The sequence below is a fragment of the Ornithorhynchus anatinus genome, chromosome 14 (assembly GCF_004115215.2).
Source record: "Ornithorhynchus anatinus isolate Pmale09 chromosome 14, mOrnAna1.pri.v4, whole genome shotgun sequence".
NCBI lineage: Eukaryota > Metazoa > Chordata > Mammalia > Monotremata > Ornithorhynchidae > Ornithorhynchus > Ornithorhynchus anatinus.
This window is the reverse complement of record NC_041741.1, coordinates 13,478,398-13,483,311: the sequence shown is the minus strand read 5'-3', so window position 1 is coordinate 13,483,311 and position 4,914 is coordinate 13,478,398. Positions and strand designations below refer to the sequence as shown.

General features: G+C 45.9%; 1 non-coding gene across 1 annotated transcript; it reads right to left on the bottom strand.

Moving 5' to 3' along the window:
- Positions 1–426: 426 nt before the first annotated feature.
- Positions 427–564, bottom strand: LOC114816872. The gene has a single exon (XR_003764677.1). It is a non-coding gene; the product is annotated as a small nucleolar RNA SNORA7 (small nucleolar RNA).
- Positions 565–4,914: the final 4,350 nt, after the last annotated feature.

Sequence of the window (4,914 nt, the reverse complement as noted above, 5' to 3'; positions counted from 1 at the left end):
GATAGAGCAACTGGCCGAGGAATGCTGAGGAAGGCATTCTGGCTCTACAGATTCTGACTCTCAGATTCATGCTGTGAAATGGGGAAAACTGCCACACTGAAACAGTATGTTGGCAACGAGCAAATAATCATTATGTCTATGCTATTTGCAAAGTATTTTACCATGTGACTCTAGACTGAGAGTCCCTTGTAGAAAAGGGACTCTCCTGTCTTGTCTTATGCTGTCGAGTCATCTCCGACCCATAGCGACACCATGGACACATCTCCCCCAGAATGCCCCACCTCCATCTGCAGTCATTCTGCTAGCATATCTATAGAGTTTCCTTGGTAAAAATATGGAATTGGTTTACCATTGCCTCCTTCTGTGCAATCAACTCCACCCTCGACTCTCTCCCATACCACTGCTGCCCAGCACAGGTGATTTTTTACTTGTAGCAGATGGCCTGCCACTTGCTAGCCACTGCCCAAGCTAGAACTGGAATGGGAATGCCTCTGCTTGACTCTCCCTCCTATAGCCGAGACTGGTAAAGTACTGGAAACTCTCCAGGTCCGATCCTGAGAGGGGAAAGGGACTGGGTCTGACCTGAATATCTTGTATCTTTCTTGGTGCTTAGTACAGTATATGGCAGATGATAAGCACTTACAGTTATCATTATTATTATTATTATGTGGCAAGCACCGTGATAAATCCAATATAATCAGATCAAACACAGTTCCTATCCCAGTCCCCATCTCATGCAGAGCTCACAATGAAGGCGGAGGGAGAACATGTGTTCATTCTCATGTTAAAGATGAGGTAAGTGAAGCACAGAGAAGTTAAGTGACATGCCCAAGGTCACACAGCAGAAATCCCAGGAATCCTCCTGACTCACAGTCCTGTGCTCCTTTCACTTGAGCCCACTACTCTTAAAGCAAAGCTAGGCAGAGAGTAACTTCCAACCCCTGAGCAAAGAAAAAATGCCAAGACTTGCCCAAGTGTGATTCTGCTGGTCAGAATGGTCATTTCAGTAACTGCTTTGCGTTTCCTCTCCTCTTAGTAATTTCCTGTTATAGTCGGAGGTTACCACTCCCCAACTCTATCGTAGACTGTAAGCTCATTGGGGGGGTGGGGGGGAATGTTCCTATTTATTGTTATTTTTACTCTCCTAAGAGCTTAATACTGTGCTCTCTGCTGACAGTAAGCACTCAATAAATATGACTGACTGAATGAATGAAAGAATTTTTTTTAAAAAATGTATCTACTTGGAAGCCATTTATAGACACTTTGGAAAAGAAAATAAGAATTCTATGGATGCAGAGGGCAGTGATGGGTGAGAGTAGAGACAGCAGGTATTTCAGGTAGTAGAAAGCTGAATTCAATTCTGGATTGAGGAGTAGAAGAGACTCAGTACTGCCGGCTGGACCTTCCTGGTCAAACTCTGGCTCAGGAGCCCTCCCCTTACTAGCCCCTCTGCGTCTCCCTCCACAACGGGCCCAAGCCCCACCTCCCAGACAGATGTGCACTTCCAGTTTCTGTGACATGCACAAGGCAGCCCCCCTGACTGCCCCTTCTAACAACCCATGGCACCCATGATATCCATCGGGGACACTAACTGGGCAGGATTCCCTATCAGAAAAAAAGGAGAGGAGGTTAATGTCTGTCCACTGACTTGGCTGTAGCTATTACTCAGTTCACCTTCCGGGGGCCTCCCCGACGCCGGCCTTCTTTAAACGCCACCAAGGGTGCAGCTACAGTGGTTAGGAGCTGCGTCAGCCACACGCCACTCGGCTGAAATTGGAGACAGTCGACTGTCGGGGAGGCAGACGGGCTGAATGAGAATGGTAACAAAATCTTCCGAAGGGTGGGGCCCACCGCTTCTAGGGCTGAAATGCCCTGGCTGGGCAATTGGAGGGAAAAAAGGTCAGGTGAGCGCCCTTTGCAAGCAACCTTTGCAAGGCCTACTTGCCCTCCTGGCTGGGCTTATTATCGTTATTGTTATTATTGTTGTCATCTTTTAATAATATTAGTACAACTACTACTCAGTTTCCTCATTTGTAATATGGAGATTCTACACTATATCCTCTAAGCTTCTTGAGGGCAGGGATCATGTCTACCAACTCAAATGCTTAGGTCAGTGCTTGACACACAGTAAGTGCTCAATAAATACCACTGAATGAACTCTACTGTATTATACTCTCCCGAGAGCTATCCCCAGTAACACTCAGTGAATACCACTGATTGATTGAAACCTTTTCTGCCTCCTCCCCCTAGGATGTGTGTCTCATGTGGGATATGGACTTAAGTGACTTGCCCAGGGTCATACGGCAGGCAAGTGGCAGAGCTGGGATTAAAACCCAAACCTCCTGACTCGCAGAGTTGTGTTCTTTCCACTAGGCCACAGTGCCTAGTGGGGCTGAGGGAAAACCTCCCCTACTGCTAAATCTTGCTCCCTGCTAGTGATTCGTTATTCACTATTGCTCATCGGGGCAGATAAGTGGTTCCTATCTCTCACTTGGGCTAGGATCACATGTTCCTGGGCCAATGTGAGCCCAATGTGAGCCAATGTGGTTTTAATGGGGATTTCAGTAGAGACAAATTTCTATTTCCTTTGCTGAAAGGTGTGTGTATGTGTGTATGTTTGGGTAGGGGTGGCGAGGAGAGAACTTCATGAGAATACCAGGGACCAAGCTCACCCCGGCATGGCTGCTCGTGTTCCTGTTTAAGATTCTGGAACACGCACGCTGTCTGCAGGTCTTGGAAAAAAAAAAAAAGAAGAGTCAGCAGATAATGAGCCAATTTCAGGTGTCTTCAGAGGCTGTCAGAGTAAACGCTGAAAAATGTTTATCACTATTATTTATATAACATGGAGGGGAAAAAAAGATTTAGAAATTTGTTATTGGTCTAGAACACTCTGCAAACACTCCACAGATAATAACTGAGAGATAATTGCATAGTAATACCACAGCTTTCCTGTCAAGGGGACGTATTGAGAAAGTGGTTACACGCCCTTTGAGCCCCCCAGACTAACAGTTTACATATAAAAATTAGCTCTAAAATCATAAATCCTGAGGTTTTCATCTCAATTACAGCCCATTGCTAGTTAAACAATGCTAAGTAATTACCTTAGCATCTTTACTGTCACATGTCATAAACATATTCCCCACTTATTCCCCACAAATGGCACTAATGCAAAAAGCAATTAAAAAACAATTTATGTCCTTTTCAGGGGACAAAAAGTAGCCGCCAAGGGGAGGAGGCTGCAAACAAAAAAAAAACATTGCAAATGAGATCCTTTCCAGCCCCGATGCTTGCCTGGGCAGGCTTTGCTGAACTGTAAACTCCCTGAAAGCAGGAATTGTGTCTCCTGATAATTGTGGCATTTGTAAAGGGCTTACTATGCACCAAGCACGGTACAAAACTCTAGGGTATATACACAAGATGATCAGGTCAGACACAGACCCTGTCCAACCCTGTTGTATTCTCCCGAGGGCTTAGTGCAGTTCTCTGCACACAGTAAATACCCAATAAATACTACTGATTGCCAGATTGAAAGCTCCCTGTGGGCAGGGAATGTGTCTACCAACTCTTCTGTACCATACTCTCCCAAGCACTTAGTATATTGCTCTGCACACAGTAAGCGCTCAATAAATGCTATTGACTGGCAGATTTAAAAGACCGAAAGTCCACTGTGGGCATGGAACGCGTCTACCAACTCTGTTGTATCGTACTCTTCCAAGTACTTAGTACTGTGGTCAGCACAGCATAAGCATTCACTAAATTCTGTTGACAGATTAAAGAAGGTGGCTTGGCACCAGAAGTCCTAGGCCTTGGCTGTCAAGGTTCACATGGTACAGCTGTGTCTGGCGAAGCAGCATAAGAAGGGAAATCACTCAAAGAAGCAAAGAAGCAAACATCTCTGGCCCTGCATAATAACTGCGGTATTTGTTAAGCACTTACTATTTGCCAAGCACTGTATTAAGCATTCGGATGGATATAAGCAAATCGGGTTGGACAGAGTCCCTGTCCCACGTGGGGCTCACAGTCCATTTGACAGATGAGGTAACTGAGGCACAGAGAAATGAAGAGACTTGTCCAGGGTCACACAGCAGACAAGTGACAGAGCCAGGATGAGAACTCAGGTCCTTCTGACTCCCAGGCCCTTGTTCTATCCACTAGGCGACACTGCGTACTCTGTGCTGGCCACGGTCTGGGGCAGGCTCGAGTCCTTGATCAGAATAAGGTCACTCAGAAACCCAAAGGCTCAGGAAGTGTCAACTCTGGCCACTACTGGCCTTGTCTAAGAGATGCTGGGGATGATGAATTCCCAAAGGGTGGATCGCTCCACTGCCTAGGGCCCTGGGCTAGAGCAACATTTTATCACTGGCGAGAGACAAGAGAGGGGGCAGAAAGTATTGAAAATGAAATGTTCTCATACTTTCAATAACTAGAGATGGGAGAGGAAGTAGAGCTCATTGAGCGATCACTGCCACACTGATGTGGAGCCTGATCAATCACTCATTCAATCAATTAATGGTATTAATTTTCTCTCCCCCTTTAAACCGAAGCTCCTTGTGGGCAGGGATTTTGTCGTGCTCTCCCAAGAGCTTAGAACAGCGTTCAGCACGCAGTAAGCACTCCATAAATATCATTGATTAGTTGATTGATTTACTGAGCACCGAGCACTGTACTAAGTGCATTGGTAGTCATGATTCCTGCCCTCAAGGATCTGAAACTCTTGTGGGTGAACTACGAGGGAAAATGGAGCTGTCACTGAATTATTGTCACTCTACAACATCATCGATTCCTCTGGTGGAATTTCCGGAAGATCCCAAGTTGGGCTGGAGGCATCACCTTAACAGGTAGTCTGTGCAACACAAAGATTTGGAGCATAAATATCAGTCTTAGAATGATTAAACTCCAGGGCAGCCATGAGCA